Here is a 23,856-nt window from a genome sequence, read left to right on the forward strand (position 1 = left end):
GCTTATTACGTACAGTATATACGAGGTCGTGCTTGTTTATACATTATTTGTTATTTATAAAGTACATTTTTCTTATTTAAAAACACGTAACAAAAAAAATTGGTGTGGTTTTTTGGGGGCTGGAACGGATTAATAGCATTTCAATGCATTTTAATGGGGAAATTTAATTTGAGAAACGAGCAAATTGAGTTACGAGCTCGGTCACAGAACGAATTAAACTCGTAAGTCAAGGTTTCACTGTATATATATCTATATATCTATATATATATATATATATATATATATATATATATATATATATATATATATATATATATATATATATATATATATATATATATATATACATACACAGACTTATTTAATATGGAATATTTTGTTTGTGGGGGTGAACGTACTTTTCAAGATGACTTAGAACCAAAAGTTCATTGGAATTATGTTGAAATTATTCTAGATTTTGTTAATGTGACCTTTAAAAGAAACAAAAACCACATTTGACATTTTGAAGTATATAAATTGATCCTTGAAAGTGATGGAAACTGATATCGAACTCAATTCATGGACAGTACTGTGTTAAACTTCTGTACGTTTTCCAGAAGTATCTCTTTATTTTGCACATTAGCCAAAGTTTTTTTCAACAAAAACAAAAGCTAAATTATGACTGGGATTACGGACAGTAAAATTCCAGTTCAGTACTTCGTGTAACCCCCACGAGCATTCAGGAGAGCACGAACACGTCGAGGCATGCTGTTCACGAGATTTGCCAAGGTTTGGACAGGAATCACTTGCCATGCAGTGACAATAGTCTGCTGCAAATCACGCACAGAGGTCGGCTGCTGGTCAAAGTTGTCGATTTGACGCGTTAATTCTGCCCACAAGTTCTCTATCGGATTCATATCCGGGGACATAGCAGGCCACTCCATATGCTCGACACTACGGTCAGCAAGAAAGTGTTGGATCATGCGAGCACAATGAGGCCGTGCATTGTCATCTTGGAAGACAAAGCTTCCTCGAAAGGCTGCACGAGCAAATGGAAGCAATGTTTCTTCCAGAATGGCCCTGTACTTGAACTGGTTCAGGTTTCCATTCAGAACAACCAGGTCAGTTTTGCCCCCTGCATGAAAAGCAGCCCAAACGGTCACCCCACCACCTCCAGCTTGGACTCTTGGCACTATGCAATCTTTGTTGTAGGCTTTGTGGTAGAATAAATCTTTATACTATGTAACTAGTTATGAGATTGGTGAGTGAACCAATGAGTGGTTCGTAAGAATGTCAGGAATGTACCTCGGAACATGGAACCTGGGAGTCCTTTTGTTTTACCTTGTCACAGCCCCGGGCTAGAGCACATTCCTAGGCTTTCACTATTGTGAAGCAAATGTAGCATTGAAGGAATTCCCAGCAGGGGGGAGCGAGCTGGTGCCGGTGAGGCGACCGAGTAACGTTTGCGGAGAACGGATTAAGATTAGCGCAGGGAGGATTAAGATTTCTGTGACCATAAAACGTGAACAACGTCCTGGGAGGAGAACACTTATCATCAGAATATCTGCCCAACGGAACGAACGAGTACGGAACGAGAAACAGCACTGGCAGAGGATCGGCCAAAGAACAGCAAGAACCAACGACTTAAATTAGCTATTGTAGTCTTTATTGAGTTGAAACAAGTGACTTAGTAATTATAATAAAGCCTTATTGGTACAAACTGTCTCAGTCATTGGAGTCTCCTGAGTCTTAAACATTCTCCTACAATATTGGTGGCTACCGTACGTGGATCGAGTGGACATCGACAAGCTTAAAAAGGTAAGCGTGGCTTCTTGTGGATTGTCCATTATGATATATGAACCTGTGTTTAGTTATTTTCTATATATATATGGAGAAAGTGGTGTTTGGGCGCCTCAAAAATGCACTATTGGTGCAGGAGAGCCCTCAGGAGGAAAATATAGATGAGACCCTTTGGCTCCGGTGCTGTGCTCACGACACAAAAGATCCGTTTGAGTTGGTCTAGGGTGCTGGGTAGTAAAAAAAACCACAAAGAACCATTGTTGAGCTGGAACTCCCGGGTGCTGTGACTACTACCCAAAGAACCATGTCTGTATGATTAAGATGTATTTTGAGGTACCTTGTGAATAAATGTAATGATGTAACGATCTTAACGATTGTCCGAGGTAACGTCCTGCAAAATGTCTGCTCGTTCTCTTTTTGAGTCGTAATGCTGTTGAAATCTCATTACAAATGCGGAATTTAGTACACTGGTAGTGATCGAGATCCTGCATGGCGATTTAGCAATGGTGATTAGGCGAACAAAATCATGGATGGGACATCGACAAGGATTTAAGCTATCATTCGAGTTTTAACGATTTCTGTAAATACGTATTTTTCCTGCGCTGTGTAATTCTTCTGACACGCGCCACGAAGAAACGCGCCACTGATGTGCGCGAAGCGAAGCGAATGTCTGCCTGCATTCGCCTGTGCAATTAAGACTGTGTCTTTGCAAAGATTCGTGCGTAGTCGCACGAATACGCTGGTTATTTAGGGCCTTACTGTGAACTAGGAGCAAATGGACCTTGAGTGCACCATGGGACGATTTGCTTCCAAGTCGTGTAAGGCCTCTACACTCGTTTACACACTCGTACACGTGTGTAGCACTTACAACGTACTTTTGAGTTGCCCGCCCAAATGGTAGAGGACTCGCTTGGCGTGCAAGAGACGGCGGGAAATGGAGATATATATATATATATTTTTTTTTCTTCCAATTTGTGGTATCGCGACAAAACGGCTTATATCTTTGGAACGGCGAGTTGGATTTCGACAAATTAAACGAAATTGTGTAGGACAGAAACCGTGGGTCCAAGGTAAGAGAGAAAAAAAAAAGGGTGGAGGAGAGGAGGAAAAAAGAAATTCCTACCAATTCTTATAACACCTAAAACTCGTTCGATCAACATATAAATTAATGACAGACAACGCCCTCTGATGCCGGTCCAGAATTATTATGAAAGATGGCGATTGGATGAAAATTGCAAACCGACGCCCCCAGGGTAAAACCAAACATTGTCCCTCATTTCCATTCCGGCTACCTGTCTCTTGCCCCCGCTCCTTCTCCCTCCCCTCCCTCTAGTTCCCATTGGCGGACGTTTTGCGAGAAGCATAGCGTTTTGCGGGAAGCTTCCAGGAAGCCAAAAAAAACAGTGCAGTTGTTTTTTTGTGTTTTTCCTCTGCTCCCTGTGCTCGCATTGCTGTACGTTATTTCACTTGGGTTGAGGCTCATATAACATGACTAGCTGAGGTACCCGCCTTCGCCCGGGTTGAATAATAAAAAGAATTGGTGGTTCAATTGGATTTTGGTGAAGACCCAGATTCGGATCCAGCTACGAGAATTTTTAAAAGTGATTCTTCACCATCGAGAGATCGGGTGAAAAAGCGATATACATGATGTTTAACATGATATACTTATTAATGTTATTATTTTAATATTATTCATATATAAAAAAAAAGTTATGGATGAGTTATGAAAAAAACCTGGTGGATGAGTTGGGGAGGTGACAAGAACACGCCGATTAAATTTTGGTTCATATCCGAATCCAGATCCGGCCTATCAGTGGGATACAAAACATACACTGTTCACCAGGCGGAGATATGCTCTCTACTAAGCGTCGTTCTAGTTGTGTGTTGGTTGATTATGAGAGATAATTACAGGAAATGTGTATTGTTCTTGTTTGTTGATTATGAGAGATAATTACAGGAAATGTGTGCTGTTCTTGTTTGTTGATTATGAGAGATAATTACAGGAAATGTGTATTGTTCTTGTTTGTTGATTATAAGAGATAATTACAGGAAATGTGTATTGTTCTTGTTTGTTGATTATGAGAGATTATTACAGGAAATGTGTACTGTTCTTGTTTGTTGATTATGAGAGATAATTACAGGAAATGTGTATTGTTCTTGTTTGTTGATTATGAGAGATAATTACAGGAAATGTGTGCTGTTCTTGTTTGTTGATTATGAGAGATAATTACAGGAAATGTGTATTGTTCTTGTTTGTTGATTATGAGAGATAATTACAGGAAATGTGTGCTGTTCTTGTTTGTTGATTATGAGAGATAATTACAGGAAATGTGTACTGTTCTTGTTTGGTGAGTATGAGAGATAATTACAGGACATGTGTACTGTTCTTGTTTGTTGATTACGAGAGATAATTACAGGAAATGTGTATTGTTCTTGTTTGTTGATTATGAGAGATAATTACAGGAAATGTGTGCTGTTCTTGTTTGTTGATTATGAGAGATAATTACAGGAAATGTGTACTGTTCTTGTTTGTTGATTATGAGAGATAATTACAGGAAATGTGTGCTGTTCTTGTTTGGTGAGTATGAGAGATAATTACAGGAAATGTGTGCTGTTCTTGTTTGGTGAGTATGAGAGATAATTACAGGAAATGTGTATTGTTCTTGTTTGTTGATTATGAGAGATAATTACAGGAAATGTGTGCTGTTCTTGTTTGGTGAGTATGAGAGATAATTACAGGAAATGTGTACTGTTCTTGTTTGTTGATTATGAGAGATAATTACAGGAAATGTGTATTGTTCTGGTTTGTTGATTATGAGAGATAATTACAGGAAATGTGTGCTGTTCTTGTTTGTTGATTATGAGAGATAATTACAGGAAATGTGTATTGTTCTTGTTTGTTGATTATGAGAGATAATTACAGGAAATTTGTGCTGTTCTTGTTTGTTGATTATGAGAGATAATTACAGGAAATGTGTACTGTTCTTGTTTGGTGAGTATGAGAGATAATTACAGGACATGTGTACTGTTCTTGTTTGTTGATTACGAGAAATAATTACAGGAAATGTGTATTGTTCTTGTTTGTTGATTATGAGAGATAATTACAGGAAATGTGTGCTGTTCTTGTTTGTTGATTATGAGAGATAATTACAGGAAATGTGTACTGTTCTTGTTTGTTGATTATGAGAGCTAATTACAGGAAATGTGTGCTGTTCTTGTTTGGTGAGTATGAGAGATAATTACAGGAAATGTGTGCTGTTCATGTTTGGTGAGTATGAGAGATAATTACAGGAAATGTGTATTGTTCTTGTTTGTTGATTATGAGAGATAATTACAGGAAATGTGTGCTGTTCTTGTTTGGTGAGTATGAGAGATAATTACAGGAAATGTGTACTGTTCTTGTTTGTTGATTATGAGAGATAATTACAGGAAATGTGTATTGTTCTTGTTTGTTGATTATGAGAGATAATTACAGGAAATGTGTGCTGTTCTTGTTTGTTGATTATGAGAGATAATTACAGGAAATGTGTACTGTTCTTGTTTGTTGATTATGAGAGATAATTACAGGAAATGTGTGCTGTTCTTGTTTGTTGAGTATGAGAGATAATTACAGGAAATGTGTGCTGTTCTTGTTTGGTGATTATGAGAGATAATTACAGGAAATGTGTATTGTTCTTGTTTGTTGATTATGAGAGATAATTACAGGAAATGTGTGCTGTTATTGTTTGGTGAGTATGAGAGATAATTACAGGAAATGTGTACTGTTCTTGTTTGTTGATTATGAGAGATAATTACAGGAAATGTGTATTGTTCTTGTTTGTTGATTATGAGAGATAATTACAGGAAATGTGTGCTGTTCTTGTTTGTTGATTATGAGAGATAATTACAGGAAATGTGTATTGTTCTTGTTTGTTGATTATGAGAGATAATTACAGGAAATGTGTGCTGTTCTTGTTTGTTGATTTTAAAAACCACCGTTTAGAGGCCATTTTTCCCCGCAAAGCGGGGGTTGGCCTTTTCAGGGACCGTGGTAGTTGTTGTTTTTTGGGCCCCCTTTTTGAAGCAATGTTTTACGGCCAGATGCCCTTCCTGACGCCAACCCTTTTTGCCGCCTTCAACGACAAACAGGGAATTACCAGTGAACTGGTACTCAATTAGCCGACCTCGGAAGGATGGCAGGCTGAGTCAACCCCCCTGGCATTAATTCGGCGATCGACTGAGATTCGAACCCAGGATCCTAGGATCCTAAGCCGGCACCCTAGCCGCTAGCCCAACACCAGGGATGATTGCTGATTATGAGAGATAATTACAGGAAATGTGTATTGTTCTTGTTTGTTGATTATAAGAGATAATTACAGGAAATGTGTATTGTTCTTGTTTGTTGATTATGAGAGATAATTACAGGAAATGTGTACTGTTCTTGTTTGTTGATTATGACAGATAATTACAGGAAATGTGTACTGTTCTTGTTTGTTGATTATGAGAGATAATTACAGGAAATGTGTGCTGTTCTTGTTTGGTGAGTATGAGATAATTACAGGAAATGTGTATTGTTCTTGTTTGTTGATTATGAGAGATAATTACAGGAAATGTGTGCTGTTCTTGTTTGGTGAGTATGAGAGATAATTACAGGAAATGTGTGCTGTTCTTGTTTGGTGAGTATGAGAGATAATTACAGGAAATGTGTACTGTTCTTGTTTGTTGATTTATGAGAGATAATTACAGGAAATGTGTATTGTTCTTGTTTGTTGATTATGAGAGATAATTACAGGAAATGTGTGCTGTTCTTGTTTGTTGATTATGAGAGATAATTACAGGAAATGTGTACTGTTCTTGTTTGGTGAGTATGAGAGATAATTACAGGACATGTGTACTGTTCTTGTTTGTTGATTACGAGAGATAATTACAGGAAATGTGTATTGTTCTTGTTTGTTGATTATGAGAGATAATTACAGGAAATGTGTATTGTTCTTGTTTGTTGATTATGAGAGACAATTACAGGAAATGTGTACTGTTCTTGTTTGTTGATTATGAGAGATAATTACAGGAAATGTGTGCTGTTCTTGTTTGGTGAGTATGAGAGATAATTACAGGAAATGTGTGCTGTTCTTGTTTGTTGATTATGAGAGATAATTACAGGAAATGTGTATTGTTCTTGTTTGTTGATTATGAGAGATAATTACAGGAAATGTGTGCTGTTCTTGTTTGGTGAGTATGAGAGATAATTACAGGAAATGTGTGCTGTTCTTGTTTGGTGAGTATGAGAGATAATTACAGGAAATGTGTACTGTTCTTGTTTGTTGATTATGAGAGATAATTACAGGAAATGTGTGCTGTTCTTGTTTAGTGAGTATGAGAGATAATTACAGGAAATGTGTACTGTTCTTGTTTGTTGATTATGAGAGATAATTACAGGAAATGTGTATTGTTCTTGTTTGTTGATTATGAGAGATAATTACAGGAAATGTGTGCTGTTCTTGTTTGTTGATTATGAGAGATAATTACAGGAAATGTGTATTGTTCTTGTTTGTTGATTATGAGAGATAATTACAGGAAATGTGTGCTGTTCTTGTTTGTTGATTTAAAAAACCACCGTTTAGAGGCCATTTTTCCCTGCAAAGCGGGGGTTGGCCTTTTCGGGGACCGTGGTAGTTGTTGTTTTTTGGTCCCCTTTTTGAAGCAATGTTTTACGGCCGGATGCCCTTCCTGACGCCAACCCTTTTTGCCGCCTTCAACGACAAACAGGGAATTACCAGTGAACTGGTACTCAATTAGCCGACCTCAGAAGGATGACAGGCTGAGTCAACCCCCCTGGCATTAATTCGGCGATCAACCGAGATTCGAACCCAGGATCCTAAGCCGGCACCCTAGCCGCTAGCCCAACACCAGGGATGATTGTTGATTATGAGAGATAATTACAGGAAATGTGTATTGTTCTTGTTTGTTGATTATAAGAGATAATTACAGGAAATGTGTATTGTTCTTGTTTGTTGATTATGAGAGATTATTACAGGAAATGTGTACTGTTCTTGTTTGTTGATTATGAGAGATAATTACAGGAAATGTGTATTGTTCTTGTTTGTTGATTATGAGAGATAATTACAGGAAATGTGTGCTGTTCTTGTTTGTTGATTATGAGAGATAATTACAGGAAATGTGTATTGTTCTTGTTTGTTGATTATGAGAGATAATTACAGGAAATGTGTGCTGTTCTTGTTTGTTGATTATGAGAGATAATTACAGGAAATGTGTATTGTTCTTGTTTGTTGATTATGAGAGATAATTACAGGAAATGTGTACTGTTCTTGTTTGGTGAGTATGAGAGATAATTACAGGACATGTGTACTGTTCTTGTTTGTTGATTACGAGAGATAATTACAGGAAATGTGTATTGTTCTTGTTTGTTGATTATGAGAGATAATTACAGGAAATGTGTGCTGTTCTTGTTTGTTGATTATGAGAGATAATTACAGGAAATGTGTACTGTTCTTGTTTGTTGATTATGAGAGATAATTACAGGAAATGTGTGCTGTTCTTGTTTGGTGAGTATGAGAGATAATTACAGGAAATGTGTATTGTTCTTGTTTGTTGATTATGAGAGATAATTACAGGAAATGTGTATTGTTCTTGTTTGTTGATTATGAGAGATAATTACAGGAAATGTGTACTGTTCTTGTTTGTTGATTATGAGAGATAATTACAGGAAATGTGTGCTGTTCTTGTTTGGTGAGTATGAGAGATAATTACAGGAAATGTGTATTGTTCTTGTTTGTTGATTATGAGAGATAATTACAGGAAATGTGTGCTGTTCTTGTTTGGTGAGTATGAGAGATAATTACAGGAAATGTGTACTGTTCTTGTTTGTTGATAATTATGAGAGATAATTACAAGAAATGTGCATTGTTCTTGTTTGTTGATTATGAGAGATAATTACAGGAAATGTGTGCTGTTCTTGTTTGTTGATTATGAGAGATAATTACAGGAAATGTGTATTGTTCTTGTTTGTTGATTATGAGAGATAATTACAGGAAATGTGTATTGTTCTTGTTTGTTGATTATGAGAGATAATTACAGGAAATGTGTGCTGTTCTTGTTTGTTGATTATGAGAGATAATTACAGGAAATGTGTGCTGTTCTTGTTTGGTGAGTATGAGAGATAATTACAGGAAATGTGTGCTGTTCTTGTTTGTTGATTATGACAGATAATTACAGGAAATGTGTACTGTTCTTGTTTGTTGATTATGAGAGATAATTACAGGAAATGTGTGCTGTTCTTGTTTGGTGAGTATGAGAGATAATTACAGGAAATGTGTGCTGTTCTTGTTTGGTGAGTATGAGAGATAATTACAGGAAATGTGTGCTGTTCTTGTTTGGTGAGTATGAGAGATAATTACAGGAAATGTGTATTGTTCTTGTTTGTTGATTATGAGAGATAATTACAGGAAATGTGTGCTGTTCTTGTTTGGTGAGTATGAGAGATAATTACAGGAAATGTGAATTGTTCTTGTTTGTTGATTATGAGAGATAATTACAGGAAATGTGTGCTGTTCTTGTTTGTGATTATGAGAGATAATTACAGGAAATGTGTACTGTTCTTGTTTGTTGATTATGAGAGATAATTACAGGAAATGTGTGCTGTTCTTGTTTGGTGAGTATGAGAGATAATTACAGGAAATGTGTGCTGTTCTTGTTTGGTGATTATGAGAGATAATTACAGGAAATGTGTATTGTTCTTGTTTGTTGATTATGAGAGATAATTACAGGAAATGTGTGCTGTTCTTGTTTGGTGAGTATGAGAGATAATTACAGGAAATGTGTGCTGTTCTTGTTTGGTGAGTATGAGAGATAATTACAGGAAATGTGTATTGTTCTTGTTTGTTGATTATGAGAGATAATTACAGGAAATGTGTGCTGTTCTTGTTTGGTGAGTATGAGAGATAATTACAGGAAATGTGTACTGTTCTTGTTTGTTGATTATGAGAGATAATTACAGGAAATGTGTATTGTTCTTGTTTGTTGATTATGAGAGATAATTACAGGAAATGTGTGCTGTTCTTGTTTGTTGATTATGAGAGATAATTACAGGAAATGTGTGCTGTTCTTGTTTGTTGATTTAAAAAACCACCGTTTAGAGGCCATTTTTCCCCGCAAAGCGGGGGTTGGCCTTTTCGGGGACCGTGGTAGTTGTTGTTTTTTGGTCCCCTTTTTGAAGCAATGTTTTACGGCCGGATGCCCTTCCTGACGCCAACCCTTTTTGCCGCCTTCAACGACAAACAGGGAATTACCAGTGAACTGGTACTCAATTAGCCGACCTCGGAAGGATGACAGGCTGAGTCAACCCCCCTGGCATTAATTCGGCGATCGACCGAGATTCGAACCCAGGATCCTAAGCCGGCACCCTAGCCGCTAGCCCAACACCAGGGATGATTGTTGATTATGAGAGATAATTACAGGAAATGTGTGTTCTTGATGGTTGATTATGAGAGAGGATTATAAAATCATGATGATTATTATGAATGACATCATCGGGCTTCAATGCAGAATGATTGCACGAACTTGGAAAGTTCCAAATTTTAGCATGAATTAATAATAATGCTGTTCTTGTTTACAAGTGCAAAAGTGGTTTCCTGCACCAACACAAGTGCGAAAAGTGGTTTTTCAACACTAACACAAGTGCGAAAAGTGATTTTTCAACACTAACACAAGTGCGAAAAGTGTTTTTTCCACACTAATACAAGTGCAAAAGTGGTTTCCTGCACCAACACAAGTGCGAAAAGTGGTTTTTCAACACTAACACAAGTGCGAAAAGTGGTTTTTCAACACTAACACAAGTGCAAAAAGTGGTTTTTCAACACTAACACAAGTGCGAAAAGTGTTTTTTCCACACTAATACAAGTGAAAAAGTGGTTTCCTGCACCAACACAAATGCGAAAAGTGGTTTTTCAACACTAACACAAGTGCGAAAAGTGGTTTTTCAACACTAACACAAGTGCAAAAAGTGTTTTTCCACACTAATACAAGTGCAAAAGTGGTTTCCTGCACCAACACAAGTGCGAAAAGTGGTTTTTCAACACTAACACAAGTGCGAAAAGTGGTTTTTCAACACTAACACAAGTGCGAAAAGTGGTTTTTCAACACTATCACAAGTGCAAAAAGTGTTTTTTCCACACTAATACAAGTGCAAAAGTGGTTTCCTGCACCAACACAAGTGCGAAAAGTGGTTTTTCAACACTAACACAAGTGCGAAAAGTGGTTTTTCAACACTAACACAAGTGCGAAAAGTGGTTTTTCAACACTAACACAAGTGCGAAAAGTGTTTTTTCCACACTAATACAAGTGCAAAAGTGGTTTCCTGCACCAACACAAGTGCGAAAAGTGGTTTTTCAACACTAACACAAGTGCAAAAAGTGGTTTTTCAACACTAACACAAGTGCGAAAAGTGTTTTTTCCACACTAATACAAGTGATAAAGTGGTTTCCTGCACCAACACAAGTGCGAAAAGTGGTTTTTCAACACTAACACAAGTGCGAAAAGTGGTTTTTCAACACTAACACAAGTGCAAAAAGTGTTTTTTCCACACTAATACAAGTGCAAAAGTGGTTTCCTGCACCAACACAAGTGCGAAAAGTGATTTTTCAACATTAACACAAGTGCGAAAAGTGTTTTTTCCACACTAATACAAGTGCAAAAGTGGTTTCCTGCACCAACACAAGTGCGAAAAGTGGTTTTTCAACACTAACACAAGTGCGAAAAGTGGTTTTTCAACACTAACACAAGTGCGAAAAGTGTTTTTTCCACACTAATACAAGTGCAAAAGTGGTTTCCTGCACCAACACAAGTGCGAAAAGTGGTTTTTCAACACTAACACAAGTGCGAAAAGTGGTTTTTCAACACTAACACAAGTGCGAAAAGTTGTTTTTCAACACTATCACAAGTGCAAAAAGTGTTTTTTCCACACTAATACAAGTGCAAAAGTGGTTTCTTGCACCAACACCAGTGCGAAAAGTGTTTTTTCAACACTAACACAAGTGCGAAAAGTGGTTTTTCAACACTAACACAAGTGCGAAAAGTGGTTTTTCAACACTAACACAAGTTCGAAAAGTGTTTTTTCCACACTAATACAAGTGGAAAAATGGTTTCCTGCACCAACACAAGTGCGAAAAGTTGTTTTTCAACACTAACACAAGTGCGAAAAGTGGTTTTTCAACACTAACACAAGTGCGAAAAGTGGTTTTTCAACACTAACACAAGTGCGAAAAGTGGTTTTTCAACACTATCACAAGTGCAAAAAGTGTTTTTTCCACACTAATACAAGTGCAAAAGTGGTTTCCTGCACGAACACAAGTGCGAAAAGTGATTTTTCAACATTAACACAAGTGCGAAAAGTGTTTTTTCCACACTAATACAAGTGCAAAAGTGGTTTCCTGCACCAACACAAGTGCGAAAAGTGGTTTTTCAACACTAACACAAGTGCGAAAAGTGGTTTTTCAACACTAACACAAGTGCCAAAAGTGGTTTTTCAACACTATCACAAGTGCAAAAAGTGTTTTTTCCACACTAATACAAGTGCAAATGTGGTTTCCTGCACCAACACAAGTGCGAAAAGTGGTTTTTCAACACTAACACAAGTGCAAAAAGTGGTTTTTCAACACTAACACAAGTGCGAAAAGTGGTTTTTCAACACTAACACAAGTGCGAAAAGTGTTTTTTCCACACTAATACAACTGCAAAAGTGGTTTCCTGCACCAACACAAGTGCGAAAAGTGGTTTTTCAACACTAACACAAGTGCGAAAAGTGGTTTTTCAACACTAACACAAGTGCGAAAAGTGTTTTTTCCACACTAATACAAGTGCAAAAGTGGTTTCCTGCACCAACACAAGTGCGAAAAGTGGTTTTTCAACACTAACACAAGTGCGAAAAGTGGTTTTTCAACACTAACACAAGTGCGAAAAGTGTTTTTTCCACACTAATACAAGTGCAAAAGTGGTTTCCTGCACCAACACAAGTGCGAAAAGTGGTTTTTCAACACTAACACAAGTGCGAAAAGTGGTTTTTCAACACTAACACAAGTGCGAAAAGTGGTTTTTCAACACTAACACAAGTGCGAAAAGTGGTTTTTCAACACTAACACAAGTGCGAAAAGTGTTTTTTCCACACTAATACAAGTGCAAAAGTGGTTTTTCAACACTAACACAAGTGCGAAAAGTGGTTTTTCAACACTAACACAAGTGCGAAAAGTGTTTTTTCCACACTAATACAAGTGCAAAAGTGGTTTCCTGCACCAACACAAGTGCGAAAAGTGGTTTTTCAACACTAATACAAGTGCGAAAAGTGGTTTTTCAACACTAACACAAGTGCGAAAAGTGGTTTTTCAACACTAACACAAGTGCGAAAAGTGGTTTTTCAACACTAACACAAGTGCGAAAAGTGTTTTTTCCACACTAATACAAGTGCAAAAGTGGTTTCCTGCACCAACACAAGTGCGAAAAGTGGTTTTTCAACACTAACACAAGTGCGAAAAGTGGTTTTTCAACACTAACACAAGTGCGAAAAGTGATTTTTCAACACTAACACAAGTGCGAAAAGTGGTTTTTCAACACTAACACAAGTGCGAAAAGTGTTTTTTCCACACTAATACAAGTGCAAAAGTGGTTTCCTGCACCAACACAAGTGCGAAAAGAGGTTTTTCAACACTAACACAAGTGCGAAAAGTGATTTTTCAACACTAACACAAGTGCAAAAAGTGTTTTTCCACACTAATACAAGTGCGAAAGTGGTTTCCTGCACCAACACAAGTGCGAAAAGTGGTTTTTCAACACTAACACAAGTGCGAAAAGTGGTTTTTCAACACTAACACAAGTGCGAAAAGTGTTTTTTCCACACTAATACAAGTGCAAAAGTGGTTTCCTGCACCAACACAAGTGCGAAAAGTGGTTTTTCAACACTAACACAAGTGCGAAAAGTGGTTTTTCAACACTAACACAAGTGCGAAAAGTGGTTTTTCAACACTAACACAAGTGCGAAAAGTGTTTTTTCCACACTAATACAAGTGAAAAAGTGGTTTCCTGCACCAACACAAGTGCGAAAAGTGGTTTTTCAACACTAACACAAGTGCGAAAAGTGGTTTTTCAACACTATCACAAGTGCAAAAAGTGTTTTTTCCACACTAATAGAAGTGCAAAAGTGGTTTCCTGCACCAACACAAGTGCGAAAAGTGGTTTTTCAACACTAACACAAGTGCGAAAAGTGGCTTTCAACACTAACACAAGTGCGAAAAGTGGTTTTTCAACACTATCACAAGTGCAAAAAGTGTTTTTTCCACACTAATACAAGTGCAAAAGTGGTTTCCTGCACCAACACAAGTGCGAAAAGTGGTTTTTCAACACTAACACAAGTGCGAAAAGTGGTTTTTCAACACTAACACAAGTGCGAAAAGTGGTTTTTCAACACTAACACAAGTGCGAAAAGTGTTTTTTCCACACTAATACAAGTGCAAAAGTGGTTTCCTGCACCAACACAAGTGCGAAAAGTGGTTTTTCAACACTAACACAAGTGCGAAAAGTGGTTTTTCAACATTAACACAAGTGCGAAAAGTGTTTTTTCCACACTAATACAAGTGCAAAAGTGGTTTCCTGCACCAACACAAGTGCGAAAAGTGGTTTTTCAACACCAACACAAGTGCGAAAAGTGGTTTTTCAACACTAACACAAGTGCGAAAAGTGTTTTTTCCACACTAATACAAGTGCAAAAGTGGTTTCCTGCACCAACACAAGTGCGAAAAGTGGTTTTTCAACACTATCACAAGTGCAAAAAGTGTTTTTTCCACACTAATACAAGTGCAAAAGTGGTTTCCTGCACCAACACAAGTGCGAAAAGTGGTTTTTCAACACTAACACAAGTGCGAAAAGTAGTTTTTCAACACTAACACAAGTGTGAAAAGTGGTTTTTCAACACTATCACAAGTGCAAAAAGTGTTTTTTCCACACTAATACAAGTGCAAAAGTGGTTTCCTGCACCAACACAAGTGCGAAAAGTGGTTTTTCAACACTAACACATGTGCGAAAAGTGGTTTTTCAACACTAACACAAGTGCGAAAAGTGGTTTTTCAACACTAACACAAGTGCGAAAAGTGGTTTTTCAACACTATCACAAGTGCAAAAAGTGTTTTTTCCACACTAATACAAGTGCAAAAGTGGTTTCCTGCACCAACACAAGTGCGAAAAGTGGTTTTTCAACACTAACACAAGTGCGAAAAGTGGTTTTTCAACACTAACACAAGTGCGAAAAGTGGTTTTTCAACACTAACACAAGTGCGAAAAGTGGTTTTTCAACACTAACACAAGTGCGAAAAGTGTTTTTTCCACACTAATACAAGTGCAAAAGTGGTTTCCTGCACCAACACAAGTGCGAAAAGTGGTTTTTCAACACTAACACAAGTGCGAAAAGTGTTTTTTCAACACTAACACAAGTGCGAAAAGTGTTTTTTCCACACTAATACAAGTGAAAAAGTGGTTTCCTGCACCAACACAAGTGCGAAAAGTGGTTTTTCAACACTAACACAAGTGCGAAAAGTGGTTTTTCAACACTAAAACAAGTGCGAAAAGTGGTTTTTCAACACTATCACAAGTGCAAAAAGTGTTTTTCCCACACTAATACAAGTGCAAAAGTGGTTTCCTGCACCAACACAAGTGCGAAAAGTGGTTTTTCAACACTAACACAAGTGCGAAAAGTGGTTTTTCAACACTAACACAAGTGCGAAAAGTGGTTTTTCAACACTATCACAAGTGCAAAAAGTGTTTTTTCCACACTAATACAAGTGCAAAAGTGGTTTCCTCCACCAACACAAGTGCGAAAAGTGGTTTTTCAACACTAACACAAGTGCGAAAAGTGGTTTTTCAACACTAACACAAGTGCGAAAAGTGGTTTTTCAACACTAACACAAGTGCGAAAAGTGTTTTTTCCACACTAATACAAGTGCAGAAGTGGTTTCCTGCACCAACACAAGTGTGAAAAGTGGTTTTTCAACACTAACACAAGTGCGAAAAGTGGTTTTTCAACACTAACACAAGTTCGAAAAGTGTTTTTTCCACACTAATACAAGTGCAAAAGTGGTTTCCTGCACCAACACAAGTGCAAAAAGTGGTTTTTCAACACTAACACAAGTGCGAAAAGTGGTTTTTCAACACTAACACAAGTGCGAAAAGTGGTTTTTCAACACTAACACAAGTGCGAAAAGTGGTTTTTCAACACTATCACAAGTGCAAAAAGTGTTTTTTCAACACTAACACAAGTGCGAAAAGTGTTTTTTCAACACTAACACAAGTGCGAAAAGTGTTTTTTCCACACTAATACAAGTGCAAAAGTGGTTTCCTGCACCAACACAAGTGCGAAAAGTGGTTTTTCAACACTAACACAAGTGCGAAAAGTGGTTTTTCAACACTAACACAAGTGCGAAAAGTGTTTTTTCCACACTAATACAAGTGCAAAAGTGGTTTCCTGCACCAACACAAGTGCGAAAAGTGGTTTTTCAACACTAACACAAGTGCGAAAAGTGGTTTTTCAACACTAACACAAGTGCGAAAAGTGTTTTTTCCACACTAATACAAGTGCAAAAGTGGTTTCCTGCACCAACACAAGTGCTAAAAGTGGTTTTTCAACACTAACACAAGTGCGAAAAGTGGTTTTTCAACACTAACACAAGTGCGAAAAGTGGTTTTTCAACACTATCACAAGTGCAAAAAGTGGTTTTTCCACACTAATACAAGTGCAAAAGTGGTTTCCTGCACCAACACAAGTGCGAAAAGTGGTTTTTCAACACTAACACAAGTGCGAAAAGTGGTTTTTCAACACTAACACAAGTGCGAAAAGTGGTTTTTCAACACTAACACAAGTGCGAAAAGTGGTTTTTCAACACTAACACAAGTGCGAAAAGTGTTTTTTCCACACTAATACAAGTGCAAAAGTGGTTTCCTGCACCAACACAAGTGCGAAAAGTGGTTTTTCAACACTAACACAAGTGCGAAAAGTGGTTTTTCAACACTAACACAAGTGCGAAAAGTGGTTTTTCAACACTAACACAAGTGCGAAAAGTGTTTTTTCCACACTAATACAAGTGCAAAAGTGGTTTCCTGCACCAACACAAGTGTGAAAAGTGGTTTTTCAACACTAACACAAGTGCGAAAAGTGGTTTTTCAACACTAACACAAGTTCGAAAAGTGTTTTTTCCACACTAATACAAGTGCAAAAGTGGTTTCCTGCACCAACACAAGTGCGAAAAGTGGTTTTTCAACACGAACACAAGTGCGAAAAGTGGTTTTTCAACACTAACACAAGTGCGAAAAGTGGTTTTTCAACACTAACACAAGTGCGAAAAGTGGTTTTTCAACACTATCACAAGTGCAAAAAGTGTTTTTTCAACACTAACACAAGTGCGAAAAGTGTTTTTTCCACACTAATACAAGTGCAAAAGTGGTTTCCTGCACCAACACAAGTGCGAAAAGTGGTTTTTCAACACTAACACAAGTGCGAAAAGTGGTTTTTCAACACTAACACAAGTGCGAAAAGTGGTTTTTCAACACTAACACAAGTGCGAAAAGTTGTTTTTCAACACTATCACAAGTGCAAAAAGTGTTTTTTCCACACTAATACAAGTGCAAAAGTGGTTTCCTGCACCAACACAAGTGCGAAAAGTGGTTTTTCAACACTAACACAAGTGCGAAAAGTAGTTTTTCAACACTAACACAAGTGTGAAAAGTGGTTTTTCAACACTATCACAAGTGCAAAAAGTGTTTTTTCCACACTAATACAAGTGCAAAAGTGGTTTCCTGCACCAACACAAGTGCGAAAAGTGGTTTTTCAACACTAACACATGTGCGAAAAGTGGTTTTTCAACACTAACACAAGTGCGAAAAGTGGTTTTTCAACACTAACACAAGTGCGAAAAGTGGTTTTTCAACACTATCACAAGTGCAAAAAGTGTTTTTTCCACACTAATACAAGTGCAAAAGTGGTTTCCTGCACCAACACAAGTGCGAAAAGTGGTTTTTCAACACTAACACAAGTGCGAAAAGTGTTTTTTCAACACTAACACAAGTGCGAAAAGTGTTTTTTCCACACTAATACAAGTGAAAAAGTGGTTTCCTGCACCAACACAAGTGCGAAAAGTGGTTTTTCAACACTAACACAAGTGCGAAAAGTGGTTTTTCAACACTAAAACAAGTGCGAAAAGTGGTTTTTCAACACTATCACAAGTGCAAAAAGTGTTTTTCCCACACTAATACAAGTGCAAAAGTGGTTTCCTGCACCAACACAAGTGAGAAAAGTGGTTTTTCAACACTAACACAAGTGCGAAAAGTGGTTTTTCAACACTAACACAAGTGCGAAAAGTGGTTTTTCAACACTATCACAAGTGCAAAAAGTGTTTTTTCCACACTAATACAAGTGCAAAAGTGGTTTCCTCCACCAACACAAGTGCGAAAAGTGGTTTTTCAACACTAACACAAGTGCGAAAAGTGGTTTTTCAACACTAACACAAGTGCGAAAAGTGGTTTTTCAACACTAACACAAGTGCGAAAAGTGTTTTTTCCACACTAATACAAGTGCAGAAGTGGTTTCCTGCACCAACACAAGTGTGAAAAGTGGTTTTTCAACACTAACACAAGTGCGAAAAGTGGTTTTTCAACACTAACACAAGTTCGAAAAGTGTTTTTTCCACACTAATACAAGTGCAAAAGTGGTTTCCTGCACCAACACAAGTGCAAAAAGTGGTTTTTCAACACTAACACAAGTGCGAAAAGTGGTTTTTCAACACTAACACAAGTGCGAAAAGTGGTTTTTCAACACTAACACAAGTGCGAAAAGTGGTTTTTCAACACTATCACAAGTGCAAAAAGTGTTTTTTCAACACTAACACAAGTGCGAAAAGTGTTTTTTCAACACTAACACAAGTGCGAAAAGTGTTTTTTCCACACTAATACAAGTGCAAAAGTGGTTTCCTGCACCAACACAAGTGCGAAAAGTGGTTTTTCAACACTAACACAAGTGCGAAAAGTGGTTTTTCAACACTAACACAAGTGCGAAAAGTGTTTTTTCCACACTAATACAAGTGCAAAAGTGGTTTCCTGCACCAACACAAGTGCGAAAAGTGGTTTTTCAACACTAACACAAGTGCGAAAAGTGGTTTTTCAACACTAACACAAGTGCGAAAAGTGTTTTTTCCACACTAATACAAGTGCAAAAGTGGTTTCCTGCACCAACACAAGTGCGAAAAGTGGTTTTTCAACACTAACACAAGTGCGAAAAGTGGTTTTTCAACACTAACACAAGTGCGAAAAGTGGTTTTTCAACACTATCACAAGTGCAAAAAGTGGTTTTTCCACACTAATACAAGTGCAAAAGTGGTTTCCTGCACCAACACAAGTGCGAAAAGTGGTTTTTCAACACTAACACAAGTGCGAAAAGTGGTTTTTCAACACTAACACAAGTGCGAAAAGTGGTTTTTCAACACTAACACAAGTGCGAAAAGTGGTTTTTCAACACTAACACAAGTGCGAAAAGTGTTTTTTCCACACTAATACAAGTGCAAAAGTGGTTTCCTGCACCAACACAAGTGCGAAAAGTGGTTTTTCAACACTAACACAAGTGCGAAAAGTGGTTTTTCAACACTAACACAAGTGCGAAAAGTGGTTTTTCAACACTAACACAAGTGCGAAAAGTGTTTTTTCCACACTAATACAAGTGCAAAAGTGGTTTCCTGCACCAACACAAGTGTGAAAAGTGGTTTTTCAACACTAACACAAGTGCGAAAAGTGGTTTTTCAACACTAACACAAGTTCGAAAAGTGTTTTTTCCACACTAATACAAGTGCAAAAGTGGTTTCCTGCACCAACACAAGTGCGAAAAGTGGTTTTTCAACACTAACACAAGTGCGAAAAGTGGTTTTTCAACACTAACACAAGTGCGAAAAGTGGTTTTTCAACACTAACACAAGTGCGAAAAGTGGTTTTTCAACACTATCACAAGTGCAAAAAGTGTTTTTTCAACACTAACACAAGTGCGAAAAGTGTTTTTTCCACACTAATACAAGTGCAAAAGTGGTTTCCTGCACCAACACAAGTGCGAAAAGTGGTTTTTCAACACTAACACAAGTGCGAAAAGTGGTTTTTCAACACTAACACAAGTGCGAAAAGTGGTTTTTCAACACTAACACAAGTGCGAAAAGTTGTTTTTCAACACTATCACAAGTGCAAAAAGTGTTTTTTCCACACTAATACAAGTGCAAAAGTGGTTTCCTGCACCAACACAAGTGCGAAAGGTGTTTTTTCAACACTAACACAAGTGCGAAAAGTGGTTTTTCAACACTAACACAAGTGCGAAAAGTGGTTTTTCAACACTAACACAAGTTCGAAAAGTGTTTTTTCCACACTAATACAAGTGGAAAAGTGGTTTCCTGCACCAACACAAGTGCGAAAAGTGGTTTTTCAACACTAACACAAGTGCGAAAAGAGGTTTTTCAACACTAACACAAGTGTGAAAAGTGGTTTTTCAACACTAACACAAGTGCGAAAAGTGGTTTTTCAACACTATCACAAGTGCAAAAAGTGTTTTTTCCACACTAATACAAGTGCAAAAGTGGTTTCCTGCACCAACACAAGTGCGAAAAGTGATTTTTCAACATTAACACAAGTGCGAAAAGTGTTTTTTCCACACTAATACAAGTGCAAAAGTGGTTTCCTGCACCAACACAAGTGCGAAAAGTGGTTTTTCAACACTAACACAAGTGCGAAAAGTGGTTTTTCAACACTAACACAAGTGCCAAAAGTGGTTTTTCAACACTATCACAAGTGCAAAAAGTGTTTTTTCCACACTAATACAAGTGCAAATGTGGTTTCCTGCACCAACACAAGTGCGAAAAGTGGTTTTTCAACACTAACACAAGTGCAAAAAGTGGTTTTTCAACACTAACACAAGTGCGAAAAGTGGTTTTTCAACACTAACACAAGTGCGAAAAGTATTTTTTCCACACTAATACAACTGCAAAAGTGGTTTCCTGCACCAACACAAGTGCGAAAAGTGGTTTTTCAACACTAACACAAGTGCGAAAAGTGGTTTTTCAACACTAACACAAGTGCGAAAAGTGGTTTTTCAACACTAACACAAGTGCGAAAAGTGGTTTTTCAACACTAACACAAGTGCGAAAAGTGTTTTTTCCACACTAATACAAGTGCAAAAGTGGTTTCCTGCACCAACACAAGTGTGAAAAGTGGTTTTTCAACACTAACACAAGTGCGAAAAGTGGTTTTTCAACACTAACACAAGTGCGAAAAGTGGTTTTTCAACACTAACACAAGTTCGAAAAGTGTTTTTTCCACACTAATACAAGTGCAAAAGTGGTTTCCTGCACCAACACAAGTGCAAAAAGTGGTTTTTCAACACTAACACAAGTGCGAAAAGTGGTTTTTCAACACTAACACAAGTGCGAAAAGTGGTTTTTCAACACTAACACAAGTGCGAAAAGTGGTTTTTCAACACTATCACAAGTGCAAAAAGTGTTTTTTCAACACTAACACAAGTGCGAAAAGTGTTTTTTCAACACTAACACAAGTGCGAAAAGTGTTTTTTCCACACTAATACAAGTGCAAAAGTGGTTTCCTGCACCAACACAAGTGCGAAAAGTGGTTTTTCAACACTAACACAAGTGCGAAAAGTGTTTTTTCCACACTAATACAAGTGCAAAAGTGGTTTCCTGCACCAACACAAGTGCGAAAAGTGGTTTTTCAACACTAACACAAGTGCGAAAAGTGGTTTTTCAACACTAACACAAGTGCGAAAAGTGTTTTTTCCACACTAACACAAGTGCGAAAAGTGGTTTTTCAACACTAACACAAGTGCGAAAAGTGTTTTTTCAACACTAACACAAGTGCGAAAAGTGTTTTTTCCACACTAATACAAGTGCAAAAGTGGTTTCCTGCACCAACACAAGTGCGAAAAGTGGTTTTTCAACACTAACACAAGTGCGAAAAGTGTTTTTTCCACACTAATACAAGTGCAAAAGTGGTTTCCTGCACCAACACAAGTGCGAAAAGTGGTTTTTCAACACTAACACAAGTGCGAAAAGTGGTTTTTCAACACTAACACAAGTGCGAAAAGTGTTTTTTCCACACTAATACAAGTGCAAAAGTGGTTTCCTGCACCAACACAAGTGCGAAAAGTGGTTTTTCAACACTAACACAAGTGCGAAAAGTGGTTTTTCAACACTAACACAAGTGCGAAAAGTGTTTTTTCCACACTAATACAAGTGCAAAAGTGGTTTCCTGCACCAACACAAGTGCGAAAAGTGGTTTTTCAACACTAACACAAGTGCGAAAAGTGGTTTTTCAACACTAACACAAGTGCGAAAAGTGGTTTTTCAACACTATCACAAGTGCAAAAAGTGGTTTTTCCACACTAATACAAGTGCAAAAGTGGTTTCCTGCACCAACACAAGTGCGAAAAGTGGTTTTTCAACACTAACACAAGTGCGAAAAGTGGTTTTTCAACACTAACACAAGTGCGAAAAGTGGTTTTTCAACACTAACACAAGTGCGAAAAGTGGTTTTTCAACACTAACACAAGTGCGAAAAGTGTTTTTTCCACACTAATACAAGTGCAAAAGTGGTTTCCTGCACCAACACAAGTGCGAAAAGTGGTTTTTCAACACTAACACAAGTGCGAAAAGTGGTTTTTCAACACTAACACAAGTGCGAAAAGTGGTTTTTCAACACTAACACAAGTGCGAAAAGTGTTTTTTCCACACTAATACAAGTGCAAAAGTGGTTTCCTGCACCAACACAAGTGTGAAAAGTGGTTTTTCAACACTAACACAAGTGCGAAAAGTGGTTTTTCAACACTAACACAAGTTCGAAAAGTGTTTTTTCCACACTAATACAAGTGCAAAAGTGGTTTCCTGCACCAACACAAGTGCGAAAAGTGGTTTTTCAACACTAACACAAGTGCGAAAAGTGGTTTTTCAACACTAACACAAGTGCGAAAAGTGGTTTTTCAACACTAACACAAGTGCGAAAAGTGGTTTTTCAACACTATCACAAGTGCAAAAAGTGTTTTTTCAACACTAACACAAGTGCGAAAAGTGTTTTTTCCACACTAATACAAGTGCAAAAGTGGTTTCCTGCACCAACACAAGTGCGAAAAGTGGTTTTTCAACACTAACACAAGTGCGAAAAGTGGTTTTTCAACACTAACACAAGTGCGAAAAGTGGTTTTTCAACACTAACACAAGTGCGAAAAGTTGTTTTTCAACACTATCACAAGTGCAAAAAGTGTTTTTTCCACACTAATACAAGTGCAAAAGTGGTTTCCTGCACCAACACAAGTGCGAAAGGTGTTTTTTCAACACTAACACAAGTGCGAAAAGTGGTTTTTCAACACTAACACAAGTGCGAAAAGTGGTTTTTCAACACTAACACAAGTTCGAAAAGTGTTTTTTCCACACTAATACAAGTGGAAAAGTGGTTTCCTGCACCAACACAAGTGCGAAAAGTGGTTTTTCAACACTAACACAAGTGCGAAAAGAGGTTTTTCAACACTAACACAAGTGTGAAAAGTGGTTTTTCAACACTAACACAAGTGCGAAAAGTGGTTTTTCAACACTATCACAAGTGCAAAAAGTGTTTTTTCCACACTAATACAAGTGCAAAAGTGGTTTCCTGCACCAACACAAGTGCGAAAAGTGATTTTTCAACATTAACACAAGTGCGAAAAGTGTTTTTTCCACACTAATACAAGTGCAAAAGTGGTTTCCTGCACCAACACAAGTGCGAAAAGTGGTTTTTCAACACTAACACAAGTGCGAAAAGTGGTTTTTCAACACTAACACAAGTGCCAAAAGTGGTTTTTCAACACTATCACAAGTGCAAAAAGTGTTTTTTCCACACTAATACAAGTGCAAATGTGGTTTCCTGCACCAACACAAGTGCGAAAAGTGGTTTTTCAACACTAACACAAGTGCAAAAAGTGGTTTTTCAACACTAACACAAGTGCGAAAAGTGGTTTTTCAACACTAACACAAGTGCGAAAAG

The sequence above is a fragment of the Myxine glutinosa genome, unplaced genomic scaffold (assembly GCF_964187855.1).
Source record: "Myxine glutinosa unplaced genomic scaffold, kmMyxGlut1.1 SCAFFOLD_384, whole genome shotgun sequence".
Classification (NCBI taxonomy): domain Eukaryota; kingdom Metazoa; phylum Chordata; class Myxini; order Myxiniformes; family Myxinidae; genus Myxine; species Myxine glutinosa.